Source organism: Notechis scutatus, chromosome 3, assembly GCF_049901735.1.
Source record: "Notechis scutatus isolate UNSWTSFEM ecotype Mainland chromosome 3, rNotScu1.2, whole genome shotgun sequence".
Lineage (NCBI taxonomy): Eukaryota > Metazoa > Chordata > Lepidosauria > Squamata > Elapidae > Notechis > Notechis scutatus.
The window spans coordinates 122,332,523-122,350,155 of NC_142011.1; the positions used below are offsets into that span (position 1 = coordinate 122,332,523).

The 17,633-nt window shown below is 38.2% G+C and overlaps 1 long non-coding RNA gene across 1 annotated transcript in view; it reads right to left on the reverse strand.

Annotated features, from left to right (window-relative positions):
• Positions 1-836: 836 nt before the first annotated feature.
• Positions 837-17,633, reverse strand: part of LOC148131387 (uncharacterized) — a 38,822-nt gene continuing 22,025 nt past the window's right edge. Inside the window, exons 2-4 of the long non-coding RNA XR_015748770.1 lie at positions 10,582-10,710; positions 8,175-8,310; positions 837-901 (exon numbers count right to left, since the gene is read on the reverse strand). This is a non-coding gene — a long non-coding RNA (uncharacterized LOC148131387). The remainder of the gene's footprint in view (positions 902-8,174; positions 8,311-10,581; positions 10,711-17,633) is intronic.

Below are 17,633 nucleotides of genomic sequence, written 5' to 3' on the forward strand. Positions count from 1 at the left end.
AGTAGCAACTCGAGACATGTCAGCAGATTACACTCATGTGTTGTTCTTTACAGGGCTCTAAAATAGAGCAGGAAATTATTTCATATCAATATCTGGAATTTTGAAAGGATGCCACTAATCCAAAAATACAGTTACAAATTTCAATAATGCCACTAATCCAAAAATACAGTTACAAGTTTCAGTAATGCTCACATTCTAGGAAGCGCCATATGGGATGCCAACTGTGGGAAGATGATGCAAATGACTAACAAATGATACAAATACAAACAAATAGCTTTGTTTTACATTATGTCAGTTTTCAGGTACAGTGGTAACTTGGTACTTGTTAATTCATTTCAGGAGGCACAAGTACTAAGTACTAAAAACGAGTACCAAACAAATCACGTGACTTACCCTTTGTTTCATCTGGGAAGAACATCCTGTCCCTCCCTTTTCCCATATCAGCGATCTTCCCAGCATGGCCGACTTTCTGTCTGCCCTCTGTAGCTATCCCCCACTTCCTTTTGCAGTTACAGTATCTGTTCCGAACTAGCAGGGTCGTAAGCCTGCAAACCTGACTGGCCCATCCACAGCAGGGTCGTAATCCTGCATACTTGATTGGTCCGTAAACAGCGGGTCGTGATTGGTCGCTCCGGGCTGATCCGATTGGCTAGCTAATGGGCTGCCGCGATTGGACGCTCCAAGCGCGGCAAGCTTAAACCATTGTCATTGGATGCTTTGACAGCAGCCAGCTCTATAAAAGGAGCTGCTGCTGCCAGGCTTATTTCGCTCTGTTCTGAAGTCACTAATAAAGAGTTGGACTCACTATTCGATGCCTCGTCTCCGTTATTACGCCCATCCTCCAGAATACAACAGAATCTTCTTGGCATCCTGTTCATTCTCTGTAACAGTTCCTCTCTTCCTAATACAGCACATCAATAACAAATCAATAACAAATATTGGGACAACATTTTTATGACGTAATGTGTCGAGTACCAAATTCAATGAGTTTTAAAGCAGTTCAGTACTGAAGTACCACTGTATTCATTTTTTTAAATAAAAATAAAAAATTTAAATAAGCCATGACTGGATGGTGTCAAGCAATATTCATAGACATTAGTACCTATAGGCTTCACATTATTTACTTCCAAAAGTAGTCAAATTAGAAATAGTGGGCAATTTTGATTAGGAGAATAAAAAGTGAAGTTTGCAAACAAACTTGCATCTGAGTGTGTACAGTACATGGCTATGTTTGTGGTAAACTGATCTTTGATTGTGCCTATATCCTAGGTCCCACAAAGGGACTTTGCCTAGGAGAAGGAGCCTGGAGAATGTCACTACTGATCATTTAGGGGGTGCAGTGGAGGATAAGTAGAAACAATTGGAAATAAACAGTCCCACAAATCTGTTCCTGTCTGCTTATAGATGATAAGCAGATCTTGAATTGTACCCAGGAGCCCACAGGAAGCCAATGGAGCTTGTAGAGCGGAGATGAGCATATTATGGAATGTCCCAGCCTTCCCATACCTATGCATTCTGAATCAGTTGTTGCTTATGAATGTTCAGCTACATTCCCGCCAGAATCTCCTGGATTCCCTGTTCCAGAAACAGGTACCATTAGCACATAAGATGGACCCATGCGAAAACTCTCCCAGACACCTGCTGTTTGAATGGAAGCCATGAATCCAAGAGGTCCCTAAACTTCACACCAGCTCTATCTGGGGGAATACAATCCAATTCAGAACTAAAGAAGAGAAATCTCTAGATCCTGCGGGGGCTTCAGATCCCACAGTTACTTAATATCTGCAAGAGTTAAGCTTAAGCTTTTCCTTTCCCACACAGGGTTCAAATCCTCTAGGCTTTAGGGAGTGCCTTAATGCTATCACTTGTTCAGCCTGGGGCAGAAATATATAATTGGATATCATCAATCTACCTCACCCAGTATTGATGGATTACCTCTTCATGCAGATGTTAATAGGAGGGAGGAGAGAATGGATTCCTGAGAACACCTCAAATTATGGCTCTTCATAATTCTTCTCTGGATAAAGAGGTGGTTTGAGGTTGCCCTCACGATGAGAACACAAGACACTATCTGGCAGGAAATAGGCATCTTGTTCAAACCACGATCAATGCCTTTAAAAGGACACTAAATTTGTATACCTCCTTTTCTCATCACTTTTAAATGCTTGTTAACTGCTTTTCAGTATTAGGAACCTTTCACTCAACAAGTCTGGAAATACCAGGTGAATTTCCTCCAATCCTTAGCAAAAGAAGTTTTAAATACCAGTTTAAGAATTTTTTCCCTGAAGTAATCAGTAAAAGGGTGATTGAAACTTTGATTTTAAAAATTTACAAATAGATTAAGGATTCATATAAATTTGAAATAAGATTTTGGAATTCATTAAAAAATGCTTCCAGTGGGCGAATGCTTTGGTTTAGAATTTTTTAAAAATATATAATAAAACTTTTAAAATTGGACACTAAAGGGAACTAGAAGGAATTAAAGATTACAATAAAAGAAGAAAACTCAAATCTAACTTATTAATATAGAATGAAGCAAATTCTATAGTTTAACATTGGACATATTGAATTGTATTTTTGAACAATGGATTTAGTTTTAAAAGTGTCTGCTTGCATAGATAAACTATGTTTCAAAGCTACTATGGAAGAGAAACAAGCAGGGGTGGGTTTCTACTGGTTCTGTCCACCTCTGTAGAACCGGTAGCTCTGAAGAGCAGCAGACATAGAACCGGTTCTAATGTGTTTCTCTAACAATACGGCCTCTACCAATAGGAAGGCCCAGCATGATTTCTAGACATGAGGTGAAATTAAGCCCCACCCCCAAAATTTAGGCCTATTTAAACCATGCGTTTGCCCACTATTTCTCACATCATCCGTTAGAACTACATGAGGTGAAGAGAAATGGGGGGGAAGGGCGGGGGGTGGGGAGAAAACTTGCCTTTAGGAGTGTCCTGCAGGTAGCCTAGGCTAGAATACCCCGATCTACTACCAATAGAATATCAGCCGATAGAAGCTCCCCAAAGGCAGAGTCACCAGCCACTTCGATCGACCGGTAGAAGCGGCCTCAGGGCGAGCGCCCATGCACAATTCCCTCGCCACAAGGCTGTTTCTATCGGCCGATGAAAGCTCCCCAAAGGCAGAGTCCCCAGCCGCTTCGGGGCGAGGCGTGACTGCCCACGTCCCCTCGCCATTATGCAGTGTCTTTCAGCCGATGGAAGCTCCCCAAGGGCAGTCACCAGCCACTTCGATTGGCCAGTAGAAGCGGCCTCGGGGCAAGCACCCACACATACTCCCCTCACCACGAGGCCACTTCTATCAGCCGACGAAAGCTCCCTGAAGACAGAGTCCCCAGCCGCTTGGGGGCGAGGCATGGCTGCCCGCGTCCCCACACCATTAGGCAGTGTCTTTTGAGCGATGGAAGCTCCCCAAGGGCAGTCACCAGCCACTTCGATCGGCCGGTAGAAGTGGCCTTGGGGCGAATGCCCACACACACTCCCCTCGCCGCGAGGCCGCTTCTATCGGTCGACGAAAGCTCCCCGAAGGCAGAGTCCCCAGCCGCTTCAGGGCGAGGCGTGGCAACGGAATCACAAGAGATTCCAGGTGGAATTCAGGCTTTGGAGTGTTATGACGATGTCCCAGAAGAAGATGACATAACTGTTTCTGAATAAATTGTTCCTACGTATGTTTGCATAAATTGTTCCTGTGTTTGAATAAATTGTTCCTGTGTTTGAATAAATTGTTCCTGTATTTGAATAAATGGCTTGGTTTATTTATTTTTATTAAAATGGTGGATTTTTAATAAATTGGGGTGTGCTTTGTGGTTCCCCTGGGGCTGGTATTTGGCATGCAGTTGGTAAGTTACAAAAGGGTTGTTTATCATTAAGATCTGCTTTGTGATCAAAGACAACATGAAGTGAGGGCAGGGAGGGAAGAAGTAGTAGCAGCTTGTGCTTAACCGAGAGTTTCTGAACCTGAAGGTCCCTGCTCTTCCGCCACCTCTTTTTTGTTCGTGCAATTTACCTGGGTGGGGGGTTGTCCGAAGACCCTTTGAGTTTATTCATTCATTTACGTTTCCCCAAGGGGCTTTTGGGGGGGGGGTGTTTCTTCCCTGCAACGCAACCATCATCTCTCCCGGGCCCAGCAAGATGCCGTCCTCCCCACTGGAGGGAAGTGTCCTGTTAATCATTAAAGCAATCTGAAAGACCACCCTTTTGGCCCACCAGGTTGATCTTCACCCAGCTCAACCAAAAAACCCTGGAGCCCCTCCACTCTGCCCTCTCTCTGCCCCCCCAGTGCCTGCTCTGCTCAAGTCAGAGATGGGGGGCAGAACCAGTCCTTGGATTCCCAGAGTGCACCTGGGAGGGGGCTTGTCTAGGATGGAAACTAAGCAGGGTTGGAGTTGGGATGGAGTCCCCAGGAGAGGATTTCCAAGGCTGGAAAGAGAAGTTTAAAAGAGTGGGACAGGAGAAGACAAAAGCTTCTTTAGGGACCCTCCTGTGATCCAAATGGTTGCCGTGGGAAATCGGGGCATGTGGGGGGGATAGGGCTATCTGAGGGGACGAAGAAGAGCGGCTGGCTCAAGAAGCAGAAATGCAGCGGGAATCTTGGGGTCGTCTGATACTTATTCTGACAACAGCATATGTACATTGCATTGAGTTTGCAGTTGCGTTGAGTTTGCAGTTGCATTGAGTTTGCAGTCTGGAACTTGATGCATAGCCACGCCTCGCCCCGAAGCGGCTGGGGACTCTGCCTTCGGGGAGCTTTCATCAGCTGATAGAAGTGGCCTCGCGGCAAGGGGAGTGTGCATGGGCACTCACCCCAAGGCCGCTTCTACCGGCCAAATGAAGTGGCTGGTGACTGCCTTGGGGAGTTTCCATCGCCTAAAAGACACTGCCTACTGGCAAGGGGACACGGGCTTCCACGCCTCACCCTGAAGCGGCTAGGGACTCTGCCTTCGGGGAGCTTTCGTCGGCTGATAGAAGCGGCCTCGCGGCAAGGGGAGTGTGTGTGGGCTGCTTCTACTGGCCGATCGAAGTGGCTGGTGACTGCCCTTGGGGAGCTTCCATTGCCCAAAAGACTGCCTAATGGTGAGGGGACGCGGGCAGCCACGCCTTGCCCTGAAGCAGCTGGGGACTCTGCCTTCAGGGAGCTTTTGTTGGCCAATAGAAATGGCCTTGTGGAGAGGTACGTGCACATGGACCGCTCTAGGTGGGGGAGGAAATTAAGTCACTCTCAAAAAGACGGCCTAGCCGTTTTTTGGGGGGTCAAAAACAAATAAGGCCCAGCCTTATTTTGTGAGAAGCACAGTATGTCTGCTGATGTTTTTGCCCAGCCACCCACCTGGGCTCTTACCTGATCTTTATTTCCTGATTTTTCAACTTCAGCTGCCAAACGAGGCACAGCTACAGTTAAAAAAACAAGAAAAGAGGGCTGTTTCAAAGGCTGCTTCTCCACACGCAGCGTGCTAATGACGATTAACAGGTGCGTGGCTTACAGTGGGCAGGGATGCTCGTAAATCCCGAACCGGTAGTTAACCCTGTCGTATCCCACCCCTGGAAACAAGTGTTACCTGACAAAATTGAAACTGATTTGAAAATGGATTTTAAAATGAAGGTTTTAATTTACAAATATTGTACCAGTAAGTAATATAAATTTGTTTTTTTTTATCATAATTAAAGTAGATATTTTGTTCTCTGATCTTTTACTGGCATCAGGTTTGAAATGACAAGGTTTTATGGATTTGTTTATAGATAAAGAGATGACATATAGGAAGAAAATATCATTTGATGTATTTTAAGAGAAGGCAATAATTTACCAAAATTGTTTATACTTGTGATGAAGTGGGAATTCATTTTTATATCTAGGAAAAATGATAGAAAGTCAAAACTCTTGTTGAGTACCAATAAAGGAGAATATTTATAGCTCAGGGTTGAAATGAAATGATGTTTCCTTACCCAAACTAGATAACATCATCAGACTAGCACTGATGAAGTTACCTAATTTGGATAATGCAACGTCTGCAAGAAAACAACCAAGCTCATATGCACCAAGGATCCACTCTTGTGAGTATTTTAAAAAATGTATGACTGCAAATATAAAAGCTGTAATTAGAAAAATATTAAAATATAGCCATGAGTTGCTTATGGCATCTCTATATGGTTTGTTTTATAAATGAATGCAATGTTTACAAGAAAATTATTTTATATTTGGCAGAAGGTTTATGTCAGACTTTGCCCAAGAACAATGTAAAACAATCAAACCAAAGTTAAGTTTTTTTTTATTTGCATATATCATATAGACAGAATCTTGCCAGTCTAAACCTACACTAACCTAACCTAATGGATATACTCTGGGAGATTCTAGACAGTGGCTACTCTCGATCTCTTCCTCTTCCCATGATCCAGTTTTGGACTGTGCTTATATCTTGTCTGGCTCCCCCTCCTTGCAAAGTGCTCCCTCCTTCCTGAGAACCTGTTGCATTACTGTTGTCCACCACAGTGTGACAGAATTTTAATTTTAAAAAGTATGAGAGATGACAATGAGCAAATTTTGAACAGTACAATGGTAGGGATGACACCTAGATTTTTGCTCTGAAGCTGAATACTGAGAAGGATATGAGTGTATCTCTGGTGAATAGGATGAAGAATATGATGAAATGAATAAGCTGTGTTCATAAAATGTTTATATTGGTATGTAGTTGAAGAATGTTAACTAAACACAATAAGAGAAAGAGAGATATGATGAAAGTAAAGCATGCTTGAGGATAAATAAAATGTTTACTGATAGTTTCATGAACTGTAGAGAGTAAGAAAAGGATTTGTAACGCTCCTTTGGTTGTTTAAAATGCTTTTGTACAAATATATAAGGAACGCTTGTGTTAGTTGGGTACATGAATGTACACAGTGCTTTGTAGGTGGATAGTATGTTGTTAGTTGAACACCTGAATAATTTGATTGAATTATTCTTCTGAATCACTATATGCATTGGAACCCATTTTTAAAAAATGACAGATTTTTTTAAAAAATGACAGAATTAATTGAAATGACTAAATTGAATTGTTTCATTAGCAAAAAGATGATATCAATATTTATTAGTGCTAGAAACCACTCCTCAATTTTTTATATAAAAAATAAAAAATAAACTTATGATATATAGCTTAGATCATTAGACAGGATAGATTACAGAAAGAAGAGAGTCATTTAGGGAGAGAATAATTTTCATGGACTACTCTATCGTATCATAACATCTAACTTTAGCTGCAAATTACTCAGGTTTCCTTTTATGTATGTTTTTATATAAAATAAAATATTTATAAATAAATACTTTATTAAAATAAATGTTTGATATAACTTTTTATAAAATGAACATTATAATTGTTATTGAAAGTTTTAACAATAATAATAATTCATACAATCCAAAGCTGGGAACCTTTTTTTTTTTTACAGGCACAGTTTAAAAAGTCTTACTGTGACACATCGGGCAGAGGAGAGAAAATGAGCTCAGGATATTCTTTAGAGAAGTAACAAAAATGCTAGAAAATGCTGGTCACCAAAGTCATGCCACAGACAATAACAACAAAAATGAAAGCATCTGGAATGTTGTCTTGTATTTTATCATACATGTGAAAGAAAGCTAAAACACAGTGCATAGGTAGCCTATTTGTTTCACAATGGGCTATAAAAAAAGAGCAAGATTTGGGACATAACTTTAATGAAGCAATCCATCATAATCTTTCTGACACTTTGTTTTCATTCTTGTATTTTTACACAGCTCCCCAAATTACTAAGGCACCTCTGATTTATGCCTTTGATATTTCCGAAGTAAAATTTGGTGACGGCATTGCAAAATTATTTCCAGTGAACAAGGATTTTGGCATAATGATCAGTGCAGCCTCCAATTAAGTTGATGTGGTTGTACCATCAAGCCATTCTCAGACATTTTTTGCTTCTTGTAACTTTAATATGCTAGCATACTAGCAGTATTAATCTGCAAAATTTTGGGATAGATAGTGAATTAATGCCCCAGAATAAGAGAAGAATTTCTGCAACCAGTTAAACATATTTTGTTCTGTGTATATTGTAGCTCCTTTCACAAAATGGCTGCCATCAGAACTTATACTTTTACAAAACATGGTGAATGTGGCTAGTCATGCCGCAGAGAAGTAAAACATTTACCAGAATGCAAATTGGTGAAGCTCTTCAATCTCCTTCCAGTAGTTCATCTCCTTCCAGAAGCTGTTGACCAACTTTTCTTACTTTTATCTTTTTCTTTTCTTCAGTGAATGGGAATATTTCCAAACAAAACATATAGCTGCAAAATCAAAATCATTTTTTTTATTTTCCTAGTATGCCTATGAGATCTATTTACTGCCCAGAGTCATCTTGTCTACGAAACCAATACCAAAAGCTGTCATCTTGCCTAAATTATTTCAGTTTCTCAAATGTCATTTTATTTTTTAAATAAAAAGTATTTATTCTATCCATCCATATTTTTGTCTCTGTCTGTCTGTCTGTCTGTCTGTCTGTCCGTCTCTCTGTCTCTCTGTCTGTCTGTCTGTCTGTCTATCTATCTATCTATCTATCTATCTATCTATCTATCTATCTATCTATCTATCTATCTATCTACAGTATATCTCCAGTTAGTTATCATCTATCCCTCCATACTCTATACACATTTTTAAAAATATTTTGTTTTCTTCTACTTCCACCTCACATGGTGTATGGCCACCACTACTTTGACAATACTACTAGATATACTATAAAACAAGGGTCTTCAAACTGGGCAAGTTTAAGACTTGTGGACTTCAACTCCCAGAATTCCTGAGCTAACATGACTGGAGGAGGAATTCTGGGTGTTGAAGTCCATAAGTCTTAAAGCTATCAAGTTTGAAGACCCCTGCCATAAAACTATGGTCACCATGAGAGTGACACTTTCAGAGATAAAAATAGATGCCTTCAATTTTGGTCAAAATTGGGAGCGTCCTACAAAATTATGTACCTGTCAACAGTGGTGTCCCCCAAGGCAGTGTTCTAGGACCAACTCTTCATACTCTACATAAATGACCTCTGTGATCATATCAAGAGCAATTGTGTTCTCTTCGCTGATGATGTAAAGCTATTCAACACCACAGACAATACTGCTACCTTTCAAAAAGACCTTGACTATGTATCAGAATGGTCAAACAAATGGCAACTTCAAATCTCAACAAATAAATGCTCTGTCCTACATATTGGCAAAAAAATCAGAAAATAAAATACAAGCTGAATAATCAAGACCTTGATGATCCAAACTCTGTCAAGGATCTTGGAGTACTCATCTCTAATGACCTAAGTGCTAGAGCCTACTGTAACTACATAGCCAAAAAGGCATTAAGAGTTGTTAACCTAATCTTACGTAGCTTTTTCTCTGGTAATATTCCACTAATAACTAGAGCATACAAAACATTTGCCAGACCAATATTCGAATACAGCTCATCAGTCTGGAACCCACATTACGTATCTGATATTAGCACAGTTGAGAAAGTCCAGAAATATTTCACAAGAAGAGTTCTACACTCCTCTACTCGTTGCAGAATACCTTATGCCACCAGACTTGAAATTCTAGACCTAGACAACCTAGAACTATGCCACCTTCGGTTCAATCTAAGTATAGTACATAAAATTATATATTGCAATGTCCAACCTTTCAATGAATACTTCAGCTTCAACCAAAACAATACAAGAGCACACAATAGATACAAACTCAAGGTAAACCGCACCAAACTTGATTGCAGGAAATACGATTTCAGCAACAGAGTGGTCAATGTCTGGAATACTCTACCTGACTCTGTGGTTTCCTCCCCAAACCCCAAAAACTTTAACGTTAGACTGTCTACTATTGACCTCACCCCTTTCCTAAGAGGTCTGTAGGGGGCGTGCATAAGCGCACCAACGTGCCTACCGTCCCTGTCCTATTGTTTCTTTTATTTCTTTTATTTTTCTTATATGTGTCCATGTATTCATAACTATGTTTTTACTTATACCTATTATCCTGTAAGCAATTGACAAAAATAAATAAATAAATAAATAAATTTCTATCATTTGTATCATTAATTAAAAAAAACCTGAAAACCTAACAATGTAAACTTAGGCACACTTTTCTTCCTTCATTACATGCTTGCATTTCCCCCTTTTAAGATGGATACTTGTAATTCTCATGATATCATGCAGAAACATTCAAGAATTGTGTGTCCCTTAACCTGTAGATTAAAGTAGTTTGGTTTCTTTATGATTTGGAATTTTGTCTTCTATGATACCATGTTGCTCATATATCTAAGGCTTCAAACACAATAATTTACAATGAACAAATGGATACATTCAGCTGAGATGAACATTAAATGATGACATGCATATGTAGCAATTCATTGAAAGGTAAATATCCCCTTAGTTATGAATAAGAAAGTGAAAGCAGTGGGCTATATTTATATGTTGCCTGACTAAGTTTTAAGATTTTCACATGACATTATTCCACCTTCTGTGCAAAATATTCCTTGTGTTCAACAAATTAGTTTTTGCTTATTAAAATTAATCATTCTTTCCTCACCTTTGATTTTACCAAAAGAAAAAAAAAAGACCCTGGAGATCCTGTTTCATGTCAGATTAAACAAGCAGGTTCTTGCTAGCATTAAATATGCAATCAGATTTCAATCTTTCCAATTAATTGAGTTGCCATCTGTGGGAAGAAAAAAACCTTGTTTTAAAATTGTTGATGCAGGAGGTATGCCTTTCAGCGATTTCACATGCAAAGCAGGTATTTGTGTGGCTTTTACAAGGAAAGAAAAAAAAAGATTGATTATCTGCTGGAGGTCCTCACCGAAAGCAAAATCTTTTAAACCTCTTGCAACTGCTGTACAAAATGGTATTTTTAAGGAATATTTATTGTTTATTTAATGCTGCTTGAAAGCCTCATAAAGTGTTTTCTTCTGCATGGGATGGAGTAGAATGGGCTATTTCTGGCCAATTTTTGACATGTACATATTCAGACCACCAATCCACACTATTCTTTGTGGACATGGATTCCAACGAGGATGCTAATCCATCTACAGAATAATCTTGAAAAATATAGATAAGTTGAATTCTGAATGATGATCAGCCTTATTCTTCTAGGACCAGGGGTGGGATTCTACATATTTGCACCTATTCGCTAGAACCAGATGTTAACATTCTAAGCAGTTCAGAGAACCGGTTGTTAGAAGAAATTGCTGGCCTAATCCTGTAAGAAAGGCAGGAAGGAAACATTCTGGTGTTGCTTACAGAAACTGCCTCTCCGTTAACCCTTATTACATTCTTGGCAGGACTAGACTTCCTGGCTCAGGAACTTCTTTGGAATTTTTTTTTCCTCCTTTGCTGGTACTTTGCTTGTGTTGAATGACCATTCAAAGTTACAATGGCACTGAAAAAAGTGACTTATGACCATTTTCCACACTTATGACTGTTGCAGCATCCCCACAGTTATGAGAGGCCAGGCGAGGAGATGTGTGCCTCGATGTGAATGATATTGAGTTGGCCACGTCCAGCCAGACACATGACCACCAAGCCATGCCCACCAACTAAGCCATGTCCACAGAACCGGTTGTTAAAAAATTTGAATCCCACCCCTGTCTAGGACCCATCAATGTAGTTCCTCGTTGCATACAGCTCCAAGATTGTTGATATGAACATGAGCAGTATTTTCAGTATGGCTCCATTCTCAGTGGAGGGATAATGTAAAATCTCCAATCAAAGGTAGCATTTGCCAGTTCTCTGAACTACTCAAAATTTCCACTACCGGTTCTCTAGAACTGGTTCTCCAGAACTGGTCAGAACCTGCTGAATACTTAAATGTAAGGGGTGTGAATAAGTGCACCATCGTGCCTCCCGTCCCTGTCCTATTGTCCCATTTAATGGTACCTACTTTCTGTATTCTTACTCATGTTTATACTTATATCTATTATTTTGTAAACAATTGACAAATCAAATAAGTAAATGCCACCTCTGATTCTCACTATATACTTCATTTGATCACTGGGATAATGGTGTTCGGGGAAAAGCTAAAAAAGAGTAAATTGACTCAGTCAGTGGACCCAGTCAAGATGAATTAGATTTAGTCCTGAAACAGATGGGTCTAAAATAGGATTACATCGTATGGGAAATATCAAAAAGCAGTAGATTGTCCTATTTTGCATATTGGTTCCCCAAAATATAAACAAGTGGAGAGGAAAAAATGGTTGAAAAAGCAAGCCCATACTCACAGCCAAGAACTGGCAGTGTAGACCAAACACTGATTTTTAAAATTATTATTTTGCCATTTGCCACAAATGTGACTACATGGCAAAAAATGTGCCCAAATAGAGAAGTGGCTAGTTATGTAATGAAGTTTTTACACTACTCTTCTGTCTTAAAGTCTCTTCTAGAAGGTGGTGGGAATGCTGCATTCCCTCTATAGGAGGTCAACTGTAATTTCTAAATCTATGTAGTCCTTTCTTCCTAATGCAGACAACAGTTGTGCTTTTTTTCCCTACCCCTCACTGTGGTTTTATGAGTTCAAGGTTATCTCTGAAGAGTGAGAGCTTTTTTTTTTTCATATTTACCTAGGAAACTTCATGAATGCTTTTACAGATTTTCACACCCTTTATTTTCACAGAATATTAACATCCAGTAAAAGAACCATTATCAGGAGATATGACTGTGTTCCTCCTTGCTTTTTTCTGAACCAATGTTGGCTTTGTTGTTTAAAACTAGTAGTATGTACAAAATAACACTTTTTGAGCAATTTATTTTTTATTTAGGATGGTTTTTGTCATTAGCTAGAAAAGAGAGCCTTACGTGTAGCATAGTTAACATGATAGAACCAAGACAAAGCTAAGTTAGAACCTAAGGGTGCAATACTATCCGTGTTTCTTCCAGAAAATTATCTGTAAAAAGTTATATTTTACCCATACATGACCTTTTTGACTTGATCTTGAACTGTTTATACCCTTCCGGCTTAAAGTGGTGACTATCTAGATAGTTTTCCTAGATCCTAAAGGCATACCATCTTGAATTTCTTGCATTGTACTCAAGTGAATTTATCAGAGTATTTGCCAATATGGATGTATTAGATAAATGGCTGCTGAAGCCATAAACAAGTGTGGTACCAGGAACAAAATATCAGGGTTCTGATGATGCAATCTGCATTTCAAGGAATGATACACAGGCTTTGCCTTGTGTAATCTGAAATTCAAATCTGGAAAAAGCCATTCTGAAAAAAAAATTGGAAAATTTCTTAACTGCCTTAAAGTTAAAATGTCTTTGCTCCATCTGCCAGGAACATAGTGATTTTGGACTATTTCCATATGATTCATTTAAGCCAAGAAGCTTGTGCTTGGTTTTCTATCAAAGTTAGTTTCTTGCTCTGAGTGTCCTTAAAGATCTTCAGTACTTAAAAAAGAAGAAGATAAGTTGTAAATGGACAATCAATACAATTCTGTTCACAAGGGAGAAGCAAGAGTGTCTTCTCAGCTGTGACCTTGAAGTCTGTTTAGATGTCATCAGGTACATCATTCTGCTAAAAATCTTTCCCACATAGTTATCTGGATTGAATTTAATATTCTTCCCCTCATAACAAAATGGAGAAAAGTTAATTAATTCTTAACTTTCTTCCTGAATCAATTTCATGAATATCCTATTGACTATGAAACATTAATTATCACCTTTAAAAAAATAACATTGGAAAAGCTGTAAATACATTTTTGTTATGTGAATATATATTTAAACCTTTCCTCACAATTAATCACTTTGCTTTTTGCACCTTGCAATAATAGACAAGGGAAAAAAACTTATTTTATAACTCTAAGACTATTATCTACATAGAAAACTGCAATTAATTAGATTAACTGAATGTCAATAACAAAAGTTTTCTTCAATATATTTAAAAACACAAAAGACAGAGTTGTCAAGAGTTAGGCAGCACACAAATTTAATAATAAAAATATTTTATATAAACTTCCTGATATAAAGCCATATATATATATCTTGCCACAATCCAAACCAATTCCTAATGCTTTACATGATGTAAATAAGTATAAAACATTAATTGCAAATATTAAAATAAAAAATAAAACAATTAAAAACAAAAAATGCCCACAAAAACCAAAATAAGCCAAAATAATAGGAAACTAAACTTTAAAATGGTCAAGACTGGTATTTCTGCTGTAATAGTTGCATTGCTATAATATGCAAAAAGAAAAGGAGAAAACCAAACAAAAAGTCCTGCAACAAAATGCTCAAAATGCTCAAAAGAAATCTTGAACTTGAGGTTTTTTGTGGAATCAAAATGATTTATGCCGAAATCCATTATAAGTGCAATTAGATAATTATTTGAGAGTTCAGCACAGTTTTGATTCTTCTTTTAGTCAGAATATTTTCCCAACATGAAAAGCTACAAAACATATTTGGGAGATTTGGGACAGAGGTTTAAGCTTGATCCTTGCATGCATTTTTTTTTTAAAAAAAATGATAATTTGGGATATTAACAATCTAAACTTCACAACCTTTTAAGGATTTGAACAGAAAAGGATATTAATACTTTGGAACAGTTTATTGTTAAAGATTTCTTTAAAACATTTGATGTATTGCAAGAGGAATTTGAATGGCCTAAAAATGCTAAATTAAATTGAAACATTTCTGGATGGACTAATCCATGTGAAACTCCCAGTTTACATTTTTATTAGAAAATGGTTTAGATGGATGAACCCACAGTTTATTTCTACAGAAAGCTGAAGAGCGTTATTAAAACAAGTATTTGTAGTTTGCAAAAAAAAAAAAAAAAAAGGAATAAAAAGTGGATGTCCTATTGAGAGAAACCAACCACTGAAGTTTAAAGACAGTTAAATATATTTCCTGTGATTTTAAAATATGATTAATTCAACAGAAAGATTCCTAATCCTAACAGAAAGATTCTTTTTTAAAGTTTTTGAATCTCAGTAGATCTTTAAGAAGAGATACATGTCAAACTTCTCGTGTTATACAGGTAAATTGGGGGTTCTGACACAGATGATTTGGGCTCATTCTATAGTTGCCCCATTTTAATTGACTATTCATATTATGGTTCCTGTGGACTTGGGAAAAACAACAAGCCTTCCATGTGGGAAAGGTTCAATTTAATGATTTAAAAATGAATAAATTTTAATGCTTTATTTTGGCCAATGTTTTGCTGCTAAAGAAATACCATTCAGAACTTACTAGGGTTCAGGGGACATACTATAAGAAATATACTATTCTGTTCATAATACGCAGCTTGAGAGTTGATGCTTTAATGCCTCTAAGTGAAGTATGTTCAGAACAGGTTATCCATGGCTTTAACCTTGCAGTGACCCTAGCCAGTGAGTTTTAAATATCCCGATCAGTGTGGTCGTCAAAGAAGTAACCCTAGCTTCCTCTTCACCAGGATCATCCTCCTGCCAGGATCAGTGATCATCAGATGACCTAGGTCATCACATTCTCCAAAATAAAAGCTATTGCTGTCCCGGTAAAGATCATCTGTCTTTTTCTTTTGTACTTTTTTGTGTACTAGGGATTTCACTGGTAATAAAATTTGCACAATGATTAAAAGCACCAATTGTGTCTTCTGCTGTACTTGGCCTGAGCACATTGTCATGCATTAGTAATATGTGCATTCCATAAAGCTCTCCTCTGCTTTCAGCTGACTTTCTTTACACCACAGCTCATGTTCTTTTGGAATATGGCAAAGCTTAATGGAGGTATTGTGAAATGCTTTTCATTGAGGTTCCCTTTTAATTATGGATGTCCTGCACGAGAAGTTCTTCTTTAGCATATGTTTCTTCACTCAAAGAACACCACTTGAAGTCTGCAATCAAAGGTAACTTAGGAAAAGTGTGGAATTTAACTGTGTACAGATAAATTCCATTTTGATGTGTACCCAGGGTGGACCATTATACTGCCTCAGATTTTTATTAATAACCTGGCAGAATGCCAGCCATCATAACTTCTGGAATAAATGTGAAAAGATGACTGGCATTCAGAAAAGTCCCACAAACTCTCCTATGTCAGGAAGAAAAGGCAGGTTTGGATATAACCAAATAAATAATATTTATTTAGCATTAGGACATGAAAGCCAGGAGAATACAATGTTATTATAGAGTAGTAGTTTGGCTGCCTAATATTGCTAGTTTTTTTTACTTCATGCTCATGAGCTATCCAGGTTGTACACTAGGAGCAAACTAGCTCTGCATATAAAGGAGCTAACAGCATTCTGTGGGAGTGTTAGCATCTTCTGGGATTTTTTTTCTCTGTGAGTATTCACCTTGTATTCAGGCCAGTCTGGTGCCGATTGATTTCTTGCTTCCATTAGTCACGCGGAAGCAATACCTATTTATCTACTTGCATTTGCCTGTTTTAAAATTGCTAGGTTGGCAGAAACTGAGGTAAGTGACAGGACTTCACTCCATCATGTGAAACTGCTGGAATCCAGAAAGCCAACCTTCTTCAGCCAACCAATCCAGCATCTTTAAGCCACTGAGCCACCACATCTCTTGTAACCACAATAGCTAGGCTTTATTTTTCTGTGTAGAAGGAAATTTTATGTATTTATTTAAGAAATGCATATGGCCAACTGAGTCAAACCAAACATAAATGAATCAACAGTTCCATTAAAAATAAAAAGGCCCTTAATAAGCAATCAGTGACAACAATATAATTAGTTAGGAGAAAGCAAATGTGAAGTAGCCTTTTGCATAGACAACAGAATATTTATTTCCATGTGAAAATCAGGGCACTCAGATTTTAGGCTCCTGTGATTTATTTAATCATTTCTAAAATCAAGACGTCTATCTGTCAGAGTCAGGAGCAAGCTAATAACTGTCAGGGGAGAGTAGGAACATAAAATCTACACCTGTGTGACCATAGATAAGTAATTTTAACATAAAAATCTATACCAAAACCAGTTAACAGAGGTACACAAAGATCACTACTCACAATCAATGAACAGCTTTTTTTTTTTCTGTTTATATATGAGGTATACTATGCTTGCAAATCTTGTAAAGCTCTACCAGTGCCTTCTAATCTATCAGGCCACTAATGGTTTAACAACTGGCAGAGGGCCATTTCCCCCCACCCACGCCCCGCAACCTTTGGAAAAACAATTCAGAATGGGTACATGGAGGGTGTACATAATTCTTTTTCTTCCTTGCAGCTTTTCTGATTTTAGCATATACACTCATGCTGTCTTACAAACACTATTACATATTCCCAATAATAAAGTGGTAGAACTAGTTATGTTTGACTCTTCCCAACCCATCTATATAGGGCCTAAGATCAAAACAAAATAGATTGGAATGTAAATCAGTGGTCCCCAATATTTTTTTGCATCAGGGAGCGGTTTCATGGAAAACAATTTTTCCATGGACCAGGCAGGGGAGGAGATGGTTTCCGTTTTGCTTACTTGCCCTTGGTTCACCTCCATCTTTGTGGCCCAGTTCCTAACAGGCCAATTTTAGGGGGATACTTACATTATAGAGTAGAGAATGCAGAGAGAACAGATTAAAATAATAGAGAAAAGATATCAAGCTTCTGTTTTTTGCTTCTGCTCTTAATTCTGATCATGCATGATTTCTTTAG